Consider the following 15,802-nt stretch of genomic DNA (forward strand, 5'->3'; position numbering starts at 1 on the left):
ATGCCACGGAGCGGCTAGGCCAGTGAGCCATGGCCGCTAAGCCTGCATGTCCGGAGCCTGCGCTCCACAGCGGGAGAGGCCACAACACTGAGAGGCCTGCGTACCACACAAAAAAAAACTGAGTGACAACTTAAATGATATATGAAATATTTTGCTGACTTACAAGAACATGCAGAATTAAATATGACCCAGTTGAAATGTTAATTTTATTTTAATGTGTATGTTGAGGTGGAGTCTTCAAGGTGCCAGAAAACAAGCATTCACCCATCCTGTTTGGAACTGCAGCACACAGACACCTTCAGTTACCAGTTCTGTTCATTCTACAGAATCATCTTGAGAAAACATACTGTTTTTTATGGACCTGGTATATATCTTAATTAGTTTGAAGAATTTCCCAAATACCTGTTAATATACAGTTCTCCAATTCCAATCTTGTCACGTCCTGTACCAGTGACACAGCACATATGAGTTTTATTTCTCTTTCTTTCTCTGGGTTGTTCACAACCCAATGAAAGAACGATGGAATGTCATCAAAGAGATCAGGGTTCTTGACTCAGATTTACCATAAAATAATAGTGTCCTCTTGGGAAAATTATAGTTATTCTAGGCCCCTTTCCTTTTCTTTCCTTTGACGGAGCTGCACTAGATGACCCCAAGGAACACTGCACTCTTTGCAGTCGTAGCTTAGATGTTACTGGTTTTTCTGAAACAAATGAGGACAATGACACGTGAAACTGTGCAGCATCTGTGTAACTATGTGTTCTTAGAGTTGCCTCCATTTTACAGGTGATAAGATGGCTGAGCACAGAAGTAGATGTCTTGACCAGAGGTTCCAGAGTAGATGGAACTGAACCTCAAGTTTCCTTCTTTCCTGAAGCTCACTTTGCCAAAACATAGGCTTCTGAATATTAAGCTGTAAAGCATATTATCAGTATGCTTTAAAAGAAGCGGTTCTTCTAGGATTTCCAATTAATAGCAGGAGGTTTTGAAATTCTTCAAAGATGATCTAATTTTGTGAGATTTACAGCTCTATTTTCCTGTCAAGCAAGTTGTATTAGTGCCAGATAATCACGTGAGCTTCCGGATGCTTCTCTGAACCTCTTGAAGTTTTCTTCTTGCTCTCTGAAATTCATGCCAGATAAGCCTTTTTCTAGAGCGTACGTACAGACTTGTGTGTTTTTATACAGAAAAGCGATGCAGTGAGTCAGGACGGGGGTTAAGCCCTCATTCTCAGAGTGGTGTTGAGCTCCTGGTGAAATATAATCATCATTTCCTCAGAATCGAAAAGCAGTTATCTCTAGTTTTCAATCCCATTAACTATTTATACATTTATGTATGATACGTGTATTTATTGTACCTACTAGGTGTGTTCTCTTTGGGAAGTACAAAGCTCTTTGAGACATAGGTTGTTCATTTTTTTGTTTTCCCACAAATACTGTGACCTTTTGAGCAGGAAGGTCTATATTTTACTAACATCTAGAACCAGCAGTTAACACGGTGTCTAAGATGTAGTCAATAAATATGAAATACATAAATGAACAGATTTTTAAGGAAGGGCCAGGACATGAACAAATAGAACTTTTTCATTTTCAGTCACAAAGCAACCAGAGACATAAAACTGATACAGACAACAAGTGCTACGGTCATTCAAAGAAGGCGTAGAATAGATAAAACAAGGATCTCCTCTATGGCACAGGGAACTCTACTCAATATTTTGTGATAACTTATAAGGGAAAAGAATGTGAAAAAGGAATCACTGTGCTGTACACCTGAAAGTAACACAACATTGTAAATCAACTATACTTAAATTAAAAAACAAACAAACAGACAACAACAACAAAAAAACCCCGAAAGAGGTCATAGAAGTTTTTATGAGATTCCATAAGAGAAGCCAAATGAGGACGGGAGAGACGGCTTTTGAATCAATTCGGAGGAGAAGTTACAGAGAAACTTGTCTTTGACCTGAACTTGAGTTTCCATTAAAATTGCATCGCAGAGATATTACAGATGAAGGTAATCACATAAACTTACTACACTGAGACTTGCAGAGGTTATGAGTGTTGTTCAAGATCCCAAAGCAAACGCATTGTGGAATCAGAATTTTAAGTGAGGCCTAATGAACTAAAAACAAACAAACAAAAAAACAAACCCTTTCTGTGATACCATGTTGCCTTTGAAGTCGTTCTATTGGTGGGTTGGTAGAAACTGGTTCCAGTGTTTCTTTCAGGAATGACTAGCTCTGTCCCCACCGCGGCCCCCCACCCCCGAGTTGGTCCTCAAAGTTTCCTTTAGAATGGACTTGCTAAAATGCAGACCTGCAAGTATTCATGACGCCTGTGTCCAATCATTTCTCCCGCCATTGCCTACTTCACTTCTGGATTATATGAACAATTCACTGTCTTCATTTATGCTTTTCCCTCCTCCAAGAATTCCTTTCTCCCTATGGGGTACCTGGGCAACCCACTTCATTTTTCAAACCTCAGTTTACATATTATGTCTTTTGTGCAGTCTTCTTTTGAGTGTTGTGATCACACGCTCCTTTTTGCTACCCTTGCACTTCTGCATTCCTGGTTGTTGCACTCGCTACACTGTATTGTGATTGTATTTTTTACATATATCTGTGTTCTCCTGGGCAACATTCCTTGGGGCCAGGGACTACCTTTTTTCATCTATTGATGTTGCCTTAGCGTGTTACTTGTTGCGAAGTAGTTAGTTATAAAAATAAGATTTGATTAAATTGAAAATTGTTATGCACATATTAGTTATTATCATTTACAGATATAACAGGAAAAAATATTAATGTTGGTGCTGAAAGTTCACTTCTAGTAAATGGTGGTGGTACATGACTTCACTTATATTATTTTCCCCACTATTTTATATCTTTCTACCTAATATCTCTTCTTTATTTCCATCTCTTTCTTTATTACTAAACCAAGAAAAACAGGGATGAGGGTAGGGCTAGGCCATACTTGGCTGGAATAGTAAAGAAATTGTGTGGGGTTTTGGTGAGAAAATCCTGAAGCATACAGGTCTGCATCTTACCTTTTTTTTTTTTTTTTTTTTTTTTGCGGTACGCGGGCCTCTCACTGTTGTGGCCTCTTCCGTTGTGGAGCACAAGCTCCGGACGTGCAGGCTCAGCGGCCATGGCTCACGGGCCTAGCCGCTACGCGGCATGTGGGATCTTCCCGGACCAGGGCACGAACCCGTGTCCCCTGCATCGGCAGGTGGACTTTCAGCCACTGCGCCACCAGGGAAGCCCCTGTTTGAAGTTTTTTGATAAATAAGATTTGATAACACCGTTTTATAGAAACTTAGTTTGGACATTTCTGAACCTCTTTTCTTGTTTCCTTATGGAAGAAAGCTGCTTGTTTAGGGTTAATACTAATTCAATGGGGGTAAGATTTACACAGGACCAACCCTAGCATTCATAGTGTGTGGCACAGGAAACAACTTTGAATGGCCATTTCAAGGAACAATATACTTAAGTGTATACAATGAATAAAATGGATGAACTACACAAATTTATGAGTTGAAAACCATAGAATCATAGAATTTTCTCACTGTAAAGGCTCTTCCTTTTCCAACTGCTTAACTTCAACCTCTGTTAAAGCACTTCAGTAACAGGGAGTTCTTGAGTTTAAAATGCAGTCGGTCCATTTTAGAGTTGAAAGGTTCTACTTGTCAAAATGTTCATCCTTTTATCAACCTAAACCTGTCTACTTGGTCTAAAATCTCCAGTGTGGGACAGTCTAAACCCTTTTTCATAGGACAACTCCTAAAATAGTTTAGAGCGACCACCTACTTCTCTCCTGGTCTTGCTTCATGTCATCCAATCCCAGTTCCTTCAATTACTTCTTCTATAACAATATTTTAGATTGCAGACACTTTACTGAATTCATCACTTTCTTCAGTATAATAGCTCATTTGCTGAATGTGATATTTTGATCCTAAAGGGATTTGTTTACTGTTTTCTGAAAAGAATTAAAACATAAAATGTCCAGTCAACCAATAATTCTTCACCTAACATGATTCATATACACCAATTGATAAGGAAAAGTTAAAAATTCAAATTACTTCATTCTTAAAGAGTGATCATAGTATGTCCTTATTTATAATGTGCAGGAAATATGAATTTTCTTTCTGTGCATCTGTAACAGTGCCCTCTTGCAGGGTACAGAGGATACTCCATTGATGCTGCCTAATGATGTGTATGTGATATCCTGATATTTACTAAGAAGTTAGACATTCAAGAGGATTTTTTGTTCCCAACAGACATACATATATGAATTTTTATTCTCTATGTTTTGTGTGTTTCTAACTTTTATTATTCATCTATTGGCACTTAAGTGCATTCACCAAACTGCATCATAAACATCAAAGCAGATTACTTCACTTTACCTTTTATGAGATTATTATACTTATCAACCAATATCTGAGCCCTTAATATGGGCAAATCATCCTAGCCTGTTAAGCACAGAGGTACAGAGCATGGAGTTGAAAGGGCACACACCAAGATTTGAACAAATTACTTAATCTCTCTAAGTCTTCATTTTTGTATGTGAAAAATGAGAATAATTACAATGATTGAACTTATAAGGTGGATCGTAGAAAACATCTAGGTGCTACATGTAAAGAGCTTGTTTGACTACCTGACAAAAATATCCATTCTTTATTAACATGATGGTGATGATGATGATGATGAAGCTACCAGCAGGTGCCCTTCTTAGGTCGGTAAGAATGGTGAATAAGCCACAAGATCATGTCTGTGAACATTTGCATTCTAAGGCTACACTGCCTTTGCCTTCCCAACTCCGGCTCCACTCCTCATCTGTCTAAACATCTCCCAAGATAGCTCAGGTCTTCTCCTCTATGAAGCTATTCTGAACTCCTCCTCTAGAATGAACTTCAAATACATTGCTTGCACTTCTATTAATTTATATCAAGTACAAACTTCTGCAGTGGAATTGATTACACTTTATTGCAATTTTTGGCTCTATATCAACTTGCAACTCTTTTGAGGAAAGAAACTGGGTCTTATTCCTAGAAACGAAAACAGTGACAAGCAAATAAGTCATAAATGTCTAAATCAGCACATTGAAGTTACTTTTTCTAGAATGTTAGGGAAAACACTTAAGGGAAAGTCAGATTCATTGTTGTTCCCACAGTCCTAAGAATGGACTTTCTCATAACTTGTATAATTCTATATGTAGCAAGTGAAGATTAATCAATGGCAGGTTTTCCTTCATTTATATTTATATAATCTTAAACTAATTTAAGAAAAGCCATCTCATCCTTCTGAGTTAAGTTACAAACATTAAGCATTTTAATATTTAAATAAGAGTGAGACTAGCTTTCTTCACAATTCTGTGTTCTCATATTTTTAAAGGATGTCAAAATTTAAACTTTTTTGTCTATCATCTTCTTCCAGATTCACTTAAAGTGTGGTTCTTAACATAATCCCAAGTTCTGAAACTAATTGAAGGTTAAACATCTAGTGATTTCAACCTCTTTTGGTCAGCCTCAACATTTCCTTCAAAAATAATTCCCATTGACCACAATATCTATACTTTCAGTCTATTTTTCCCTATAAAAACAAGAAAAAGTTCACGGTGACAGTTCCAGATTCATCCATGAGGGGGCAAACATGTCTCATACACACAATGAAGGGAAAACTAGTTACACTGGGGAAAAAATGGACATGGTGTCAATAGCAAGATTTGGCCCATATTAGAAAGAAAACAGTGATCCATATCTGTTTGAAGATAAGATGTTTGTTTAATTGTTACATTTTACTCCTATTTTCAATGCCAGAGGAAGAACACCTGAAGGATGGTGCTCGGTGTAATAGTCAAACAAATGTCTCTTTAGAGAAAAGAAAAGCACTTGAAAACATTGCAAGTTCTGTTAAACTTATTTCTAGTCTAACAACTTTAAAATTAAAAGTAGTCTTGTAAAATGCATTTCTGAAAGACTTTATCAAAAATGCATACCTCCCCTCAGATAATGTCACTGAATTAAGGATCAAGAAATGAGAGACAGGAATTCAGCTGAAAGAAACATGGAGAATTCCTGTGTAACAGAGTGAAATGTGGAGGTTCTAGCTGTGTTTGCCCTTACCATACCATTATCAGTCAAGATTTTCAGTTTTGTGTTCCAACCTGCAGTTAAAATCAAGTGTAGCGCTCAAGGCGTAATTCCTCAGTTCTCTGCTTACCCTGATTAGAGCCCATGGTCTGTCATTAGAATCACTCTTTTGCAGAGACACTGTGAAGTCCCTTGGCCCTCACTCTTAGTCATATTGGCAGTGCAAAATGCCAGCCCTAGTGAAATTGAACTTATGCCAATTCAGCGTCTGGGCCAAACAACTAAACTTGGCTGGAGAAAAAAATGAGCAACCTTTCTAAGTTGCCTCATTTAAATTCATAATCATTTTACCCCATGTGAACTCTTAGTACTTACTAGAAAACTGATTGCTGAATCAATTCTCTTTTCTTCTGTCCTAGAGAACAATTTCATAACTCCTCTTTCTTTACGTCTATAACATGTCTTCCTCTAAATTCTCAGCTGCTTCCTAATTCACTGAGAATACAGGAGGGATCAAAATAGAATATCCGTGAACTCCAAACACCAAGTCTACCATCCTACCTGGATCTATCTGAAACCACGTGTGCTGCCTTCCTTCTTCCTTTGGCAGAAGAAATGTTTGTCCTCTGTTCTAAGGCCGAACCCTCTACTCTGCACTGGATACCTCCCTTCTGGCCGAATCAGGGATTTCTCTTCTACTGTGTCTCCTCTTCCCTGTATCTTCCATTATTTGCTCTCTACCAGATGCTTTCATTAGCATGCAAAGGTCTAATACCTCTCCTCTTAAAGGGAAAAAGTCTTCCTCTCTTCCCATGTCCAATTCTAACCATTGCCCCATTGCTCTGCTCCTCTTTAGAGCAAAACGACTCAAACAACACAGCTCTACTTAACGTTTCATTTCCTTATCTCCCACTTACCTATTTTTGTCCTCTCCACTACACAGAAACTACTCTTCTTAAGGTTATTAGTGATATCTATTATATGTTGCCAAGTCCTAGATTAAGTGATCAGTTCTCATCTTAATCTACCAGTAGGATTAATAATAACTCCCTCTTCCTTCTAACACCTACCACTTGGCTCATGAGACAGTTCGTCTTATCTCCCTGCTCACTTCTTACATCCTTTGCCGAATCCTCTAGAGGATGGAGTGTCTCCTGGCTCAGTCCTTCAACATCATGTATTCTCTGCCTATGCCTACTTATAAAGTGATTTCATCTGTAAATCTAGAGACTTTAAATACCATGATGATTTACCAATTTTCATCTACAGCCATGATAATCTCTTGCTGCTGAAATTCAGACTAGTATATCCAGTTGTCTACTTCACATGTCCACACATGCCATCACAAATTTAGTATGTCCAAAAACAAATTCTTAATCCTCTAAAGTTCTCTCTTGACCATCGCCTAAAAGACCCTAAGTGATTTTTCGCTAACCTAGCTTTCTAACCTTATCTTCTAACAATTTCCCCTTTGATCATTTCACTACAAACCAACTAACCTCCTAGTCTTTGGAACACATAAAGTATAAGCCCACCCACCTGCATACACCAAGCCTCTCTTTCAGTGTATTCATACGGTTTGCTCCCATACTTCTTTCAAATCTCTGCTCAAATGTTCCCTGACCACCCTATATACTTGCCCTAAACCTTGCATCATTACGCTGCTCCTTCATGGTCCTTCCACTAACATGCTATATTTATGTATTTATGGTGGTCTCCTTCCACTGGAACATAAGATCCATAAAGAAGAGATTTATTTGTTCACTCCTAGAGCCTACTGCTCTAGTGCCTAGAACAGCGGCACATATTAGACACTCCATCAATATCTGCTGAATGGATGAACATCCACTTGCCTGATGACCAAACACAGTTCATTGAAACTTACTTTTTAATCAAATTTCAATTTCCTCTTCTTATAAGCTTAAATTTGATTTGAAAAGTTGAATATTCATTTTTATTAAAAAATGAATAATTATAGAGACATAATTCTTTATAAATACTATTTAATAATCTATTCATTACAATGCAAAAGTTTTATTCAAAGTATACCTTTCTCCAGAAGGGATTTTTTGGTTTTCTTAGATTCTTTAAAAACTTAAGGTTAAAAAATCTAAAGAGCAATGCCTAAGTACATTGTTTTATTTCATGACTTCTACATGATGATTTATTTTTAAAAGGGTTTATTTGAGAATTACTTACACCACACTATTGAATGTATCATATGCCATTTACCAAGCATCTCACTTAAGTACACATACATTTCTCAATTAAATCTAGGCTTCCAATTATAGAATACTACCTGTATTCTATAGGTCTGGTATTATATGTGAACTCCTTACCAGTAAAAACAAGGTGAATTCTTAGCGATGTCTAAAGAAACAGTTACTGTTCTGTTTGTAGTCATTTCCCTTCTTCCATTTTCCTATTTCTGTTACAGATATTCAATATGAAATATCAATCTTCATATGAATGATCATTTTCTTGTACTCTTGTATCCGTGCTTTCATATTAATGCAGGAAATTTTTAGTCCAGCTATAATTACTTGAACGCAATTCTATTTCTATTACTATAGCTTTGCCATCCCTAGACTACATTTGTGCATATTTTACATGATATAATTTCTGGCCTCATTGAAAGGGTAGATGATTATCATAAAATTTTAAGATTTCTGTAGAGTATGATTAATCAACCTAAGCTGAGCAGCTAACACACACACACACACACACACACACACACACACACACAAAAGGTACTATTATTATAGAAATTCTCCTCCTACCCTTTCTCATAAGTCAAAATTATGTAAAACAATATTGATTTTCATGCGGTGAGTGCCCAATTCTTTCCTAGTAAACTAAATTCCCAGCTTTAGGCAGATCCCTATGTAGTGAAGAGGGCAGGAGACCTGGCAGTCAGTGGATGACAGATGCCTGGGCCAAATCACCCTGACAACTCCTCTCCATAATAAATCTGAGAAGCTAATCTCTGCTAAATTGTTAATGGCTGCTAATCAGATACTGGATACATGGTTACCCCTCTTGATAGTATATTTGCATTTAAATGAGTCCTTTCTGGAAGGACTCCTTAAACCAAAGGAGTGGTTCTAATGCTGACAGCTTCAGGCACCCAGGGCCTCTGGCTCAGGTTTTCATGTTGTCCTTTGCGGAGACGCATGATATCATGAGGCCATTTGATCTGTAATTCCAGAATATCAGAAAGGAATTACTGCAGACCTCAAAGTCATGATCCGAAGATTGTTTTTTAAAAAAGCGTTCTTCAATGAAAAGTCATAGATTAAAAAACTGATCTATTTCACCTCACCCTAGCCACTATTCATTAAATTAAATTATCTGGCATACTGGTGTATGTCAAGTTCCAAGCAGATAGATTCAAACCGTACATGTTGACGTAAGACATTTCTCATTTCATTTTTTTTCTTTCTCTTTCCCCTATGTCTCTCGCCATGGTATAGCATCTGAAGCAGTTAATTCCTGCCATTTAATATCTTTAATTTTTGTTTTATCCCAAGCACCATCAACATTGATTGTCTTCTATGAGTAAAAAGCACCTGGCAAGAGTACTTTCATGGATGAAGGAGCCTGAATTATCATGAGAAACTATCTATACCTCCAGTGAGTCTGGCTTCACAGAGTGAAAATTATACAAGGAAGGACAATCCAATATGTTATGTAACTGTCCCAAATCGCCACACTTAATCCCCACTGCCTCAAACAAATTGAAAGAAAAGATTAAACATCTACTTTCACTCTTAAGGACAAGCCTATGTAATAGCCACTGTTCTTCTTATTTCAAAAATGAGACAAAGTCAGGCTGTGAATGGAAGGATCCAATCCCCAGTCTGTTCAACTACAAAACCCCTGACCTTCAGGGTCATCCTTGTCTTCTTCTCAACCTCTGTCAACCTTATATGGACCTTTACCTCCAACACTGATACCTAGCAAATCCTTCCACTACATTATAAATTATTAACCATAAGGTTTAGCATGTTCTCTCTTCCAAGGTATTTAGAACTTTAAAGGAGAAAGAAGCCTGCCCAAGTGGACAAAGCTAACACTTATCAAGCATGAGCTCCCAACATTTGCACCAGACAATTTCACATCATCTCCTTATAAACTGACAATAATCTTTGTGAGGTTGAGATCCTCACCTTCTTTTTACTGTGGATCCTTTGACAATATGGAGTAGCCCATTTAAATAGTCTTAAGATAACACTTTTAAATTCATAAAATATAATACATAGAATCTCAAAAGAAACTAGTTACTATGTTTTAAATGCAGTCATTAGAATATTTTAAAAACCAAATTTGTGATATAGAAACGAATGGGTATTTAAACTCATTAAATAGCAAGATATAACAGAGACTCTACTAACTACTATACTTAAAAATAGTGATGTTGGGGTGATGGGTTAACAATTCTGATACATGTGTACTGAAATTGAACAATTAAATAAATAGATGGTGGATGGTGGTAGCCACATTTCTCAATATTAAAGTATGAATTTACAGATAAACGAGGAGAAAGCTAAACTAATCTCAGCATTAATGGATTATAGTTGCAGACATCAGTATACACTCAGCTCAATATAGATATAGATAGTTATATATAGAAATGTTTACTGATATGTGTATATACATGGGTTACTATACATATCTATTTCTTTGTTCTCTCAGTTAAGAGAGCCTAATCAAATAATACCCCATTAGCAACAGCACATCTAGAGCCCAGCTCTTGGTTTCTGTTACTACTCTCCAATAGAAGGAATCAGGGCTCCTCAGAGAAATGACTGATTCTAGGACTGGGGCAGGAAATACACAAAATGAGCCTGGAGCACCTTGTGGTACCAGAAAGTCAGGAAGTGTTAAACACACACACACACATGCATGCTAAACACATATACACACAGATACACAGACACAGACAAACTCACACACCCCAAAGGGAGTATGTCAAAGGAGCACAGGCGCCAAAAGCAAAAGCTCCCAATGGCCAGAGCTGGAACAATTCAAACAACAAAATAAAGTAGTATTGGATTATAACCCAAAGGATAAAATAGATATCCACGCGTCTATACTGATATAAATAAATATCAATAATTGAATAAATTAATATTTGGGGGGAAATAGACAACTCTGTGTGGAAGAATTCCAAATATTTTATGTACATACTCTGTCCTCAAGGAGGTGGATCATAACTCTCCACTCTTTGGGTTTGTGCTTCACATAGTGACTTCCTTCCAACAAGTGTAGTGTGGAAGGGGTGGAGGAGTGACTTTCCAGTGGAGAAATCTGAGACACGACCTCAGCCAGGTTATCAAGGTCAACATCAACAGTCAAATCACGTGGATAGCATGGACCCTTGATAAGATGTTATAAAAAAGGCACTTTATCTGGTTGTCCTCCCAATAAACCATAATCCCAGCCTTACCATGAGAAAAGCATTGGACAGTTTACATTAGTGAGGTATACTACAAAACACTTGATCACTGCTCCTCAAACCCGTCAAGGTTGGGGCTTCCCTGGTGGCGCACTGGTTGAGAGTCCACCTGCCAATGCAGGGGACACGGGTTCAAGCACTGGCCTGGGAAGATCCCACATGCCAGGGAGCAACTAAACCCATGAGCCACAACTACTGAGCCCATGTGCTGCAACTACGGAGGCCCAGGCGCCTACAGCCCGTGCTCCACAACGAGAGAGGCCACTTCAATGAGAGGCCGGCGCATTGCAACAAAGAGTAACCCCCGCTCTCTGCAACTAGAGAAAGCCCGCGCGCAGCAACGAACACCCAACACAGCCATAAATAAATAAATAAATAAATAAATAAAAAGTGTCAAGGTTATCAAAAACAAGAAAAGCCTGAGAAACTACCACAGCCCAGAGGAGCCTAAGAGGGCTTGATAACTAAATGTAATGTGGTGTCCTGGATGGAAGCCTGAAATGGAATTAAGGACACTAGGCAAAAGCCAAGGAAATCTGAATAAAGTACAGACTCTGGTTAATATTATTTTATTAATATTGGCTCATTAATTGTAAAAAAGGTACCACACTAGTGTACGGTGTCAATAATAGAGGAAATTGGGAATGAGATATATAAGAACTCTGTATTATCCCCTTAATTTTTCTGTATATCTAAAACCATTCTAAAATAGATATAGTCTATTAGATAAAACAAAAAAGGTAATGATGATTTGATTGTGACATCAGAGTAGTGATACTTTGAGATATCTATAAAACTGCCTTAGGAAATTGTCTGTGATATCTGCTGGGGATATAGGCACAGGTACTCCTAATATTATTGTGGTTTATTGTCTGCATCTAGATTTAAAGGACATGCTAAATACTAAATTGCAGTTAGAGGTTAGTGAAATTAAAGATGTAATATTCCCATCCAGATTCCACATACACTTTGATACATAGTAAGAATCCCCTGCTCTTTGGTGAGGTCTAATTTTATGAAAGTGAAACACAGAGAGATGAATTAGGTTGCTCCAGCTTTTAAAAAGCCCGCATTCTAGGGTCAAGAATTCTTGTTGAGCCTTGTTGAAACTGTTTGCTACACTACCTCCTAATTTTGGAACTGCTAAACAGAGAGTTGGGAAGCCTTCCTAGAGTAAAAGTACTGCCTTGGCCTTGTGCAATTATACTGTTTAGGTTGCTGGACAAATCCAAGGATAAAACTGGCCTGGACCTAGTGATGGGCAATTCCAAAAGCAAGCTGAATGTGAGAAGTTCACTCAGAGAACCCTAGTGTCAAAGAGCCTCTCTACTTGGGAATGGCTCAACACTGGGAAAATAAACCCTGGTTCAGCTGTAAAGAGAGCACATCCTTGGCCTTTTTTCCCCCTTAAATCCGGAAACTGATGATCTGGTCAGCTTAGGAGAGGGAGGGAGGGAAGGAGGGAGGGAGGAAGATGAGAGAGAGAGAGAAACCTGTTAATAGCTGGTGCCAATTTAAAGAGAGAAGGAAAGGGCTTATTATATACGTATATGCTAATATGATTCTTAAAGCCAATTCTGATCAATCCTTCGGGAAAGAAAGAGATGCAGCCATCTGTTAATGTGGCTTCAGCTTCTTTGTTTTCAGATATTACAGCTGTCACCAGACCAGCCATTCCACTTGGGGCGAGGCCAGGGGGTTAGAGGGGGAACATCTGTCCACTAAGGACACCACTAAACAGCAACAAAATCTTGGGGCGACCCCTCTCTCTTTCCTCGAGTGCTTTCGCTAGCCGGTCCTACTTCCCCACTCCTTTGGGAGTTTCCTGTTCCATTACGTAAGCAAGAGGGCGAGAGGTCCCAGCTTTCCTAATTGTGAGTGGTTTGGCTGGGTGTGTACGTGCGAGTAACTGTGTGTGTGTGTGTGGGGGGGAAGTGGAGCTCGCTACAAGGGGCTTAGAAAAACTAGTCGCCAATTTAAAATATTTTCGGAGTGTTTGAATATCTTAAGAGCTAATCCCACTCTCAAATTCAGCGAAATGAACAATACAGATAAGGAAGATGAGGGTGGAAAACCCACACAGCGGAATGGAGCCGTCCATGCCGCGGGAGTGACAGGGGAGCGCTCAGAGGAAAGGCGCTCTGCAGGGAAAGTCACTCTGGCTCTTCTCTCTCGGTCCACCAGCCGGCGACGCTTCTTCTGTAAAAGCATTCCTAGAAAATAACCCTACAACTGGGAAGGGTAGCGATCGTTGAGCGCAGTTTCCAGGAGCCGGTGCCGGGAGAGGCCCCTCTCCCCCCCGCGGCTGGCGCGGAATGTGGTGATCCGGCCAGGGGCGGGGGATGACTTCCGGCGGCCGGAGCTCAGCGCCGGGAGCAGGTGCTGCAGCTGGCAGGTGGGGTGGGGGCCGGCCGAGCTGACCACACACAGACGCGGCGCGGCGGCACTGCGGCCCCGGGGCAGCCGGCGCCGGGGACATGCGCTGATTCGATCCCTCCGGAGAAGGTAAGCAGCCCGGCTATTATTAGCCTCGGCCACACTGCGCGGTGCTTTCTGCTTGGTTAGTAATGGGGTTTGTAATACAGAGGGAAGAAGGGGAATATCCCTGCGGCCTTCTGCAATGGGAAAAGGAGCAACAACTGAAATTGAAATGTTAATCAGCCAAGTGCTTGAGATTATTGGAGGAGCGGTGTTACTGGGCAAACAAAGAAGGCGGTCAGCCTCTGTAATCTTAAGATAATCAACCATTGCTGTGCTACACTCGCTTAGATATTGAAGAGGATTCCGAATGTAAAATAATTTGAGTTGCACTTTTACGTTGCTACCTTCAACCTTCGCTTGGTTAATTTGTGGTTTGCGAGCAGCAGGTTCTTGTCAGCAGCCTGGAGAAGTAATCGGAAATCTTCCTTCTCCTTTTGCGTTCCTCAGCCTCCTCCCTTTCCAGTTATCAGAATGGGTCTGCACATTTCAACGTCAAACATCCACTTCAATACTGAACCTTTAGAAAGAATCTCAAATTAGAGGAGAAATTTACCTCCTGGAGTTCAGCTTGGGTTGAGCAGCACTTGTCCCCACTTCTCCCTTCATTTACCATCTTCTCTTGTCAATCATTTCATTGATTCCCCGCCCCCCCCCCCCCCGCCGGGGATGCTGTGCTCATTAACAAACCAGCTCTTGTCAGCTCCTGTCCACCACCTGTGTTCCGTGACTCATTTTTCAAGGACCCAGAAAGGGCATTGCCTTATACCACGTTTGGACTGTTATCTGTGTCCTTCCCCAAAATGCATGGCATGAAAAATCCTTTAAGCCCAGTACCAATATGGTTTCCGATAACTCCCTTCATTGTAGTCACTGCAGCTACCAGATGGGTTTCAAGGACAGCAGAATCTATTGGGGTGTGAGAAAGAGGGCTCTACCTACATATTTTGTGCATAAGAATAGGTGGAAGTAGAAATGCAAATGTCAGTCTATCCCGTTTTTCTTGAAGGTTTTTTAGTCCAGCTAGGTTGTGAGACACCTAGCTGGGTAGGGTATGGGGCAAGTCCTCCTGCAAAAGCAAGCAGTGTGTTTGTCCTAGGATTCCCCCAATAACCTCAAAAGAGTTTCCAGAGAGACTTTTCCCCCAGGCAGTCAGAAAGCCAGGGGAGGTGGCCAAGGTAAACCTCAGGTTATTTGGGCATCCTCAAGTTAGTCTCCCCTTTTAGGGGTTCTGACCTAGGATTTCCCCACAAACGCTTTGCTCCTGAGCTCAAGTGCCCATTCTTGTTGCTCACCTAGGGATGTACAATTGAATGATATTCTGTGAAATGGTGAAGATTGCTATGGTGGGGATTGCAAATGTGCCACTTCACCAACAGAGAACAGTTGTAATAAGCCAGACTGTGTGGTGTCTGTGTGCCAATATTCCATTTAAAAAGAGGCTTGTTATCTTTAAATCTGAAATTAAAGAGACGGTTTGACTCAAAAGGCCATGGATTTTATTTTAACAAATTAAAATAGGAGATCAATAAAAAAGAGGGCCAGGGTTTATAGCTAGCCTTCTTACTTTTTTTTTTTTTTTTTTTTTTTGCGGTATGCGGGCCTCTCCCTGTTGTGGCCTCTCCCGTTGCGGAGCACAGGCTCCGGACGCGCAGGCTCAGCGGCCATGGCTCACGGGCCCAGCCGCTCCGCGGCATGTGGGATCTTCCCGGACCGGGGCACGAACCCGTGTCCCCTGCATCGGCAGGCGGACTCTCAGCCACTGCGCCACCAGGGAAGCCC

General features: G+C 40.0%; 1 protein-coding gene and 1 long non-coding RNA gene across 3 annotated transcripts in view; one reads left to right on the forward strand and one right to left on the reverse strand.

Moving 5' to 3' along the window:
* Positions 1 to 15,802, reverse strand: part of LOC309807674 (uncharacterized protein) — a 239,551-nt gene that overhangs the window by 49,122 nt on the left and 174,627 nt on the right. The window lies entirely within an intron of this gene.
* Positions 13,673 to 15,802, forward strand: part of LOC309807714 — a 91,849-nt gene continuing 89,719 nt past the window's right edge. For both annotated transcript variants that reach the window (XR_014294655.1, XR_014294656.1), the window contains exon 1: positions 13,673 to 14,047. This is a non-coding gene — a long non-coding RNA (uncharacterized lncRNA). The remainder of the gene's footprint in view (positions 14,048 to 15,802) is intronic.

This window comes from Mesoplodon mirus, assembly GCF_964341445.2.
Source record: "Mesoplodon mirus genome assembly, chromosome: 7".
Taxonomy (NCBI): Eukaryota; Metazoa; Chordata; class Mammalia; order Artiodactyla; family Ziphiidae; genus Mesoplodon; species Mesoplodon mirus.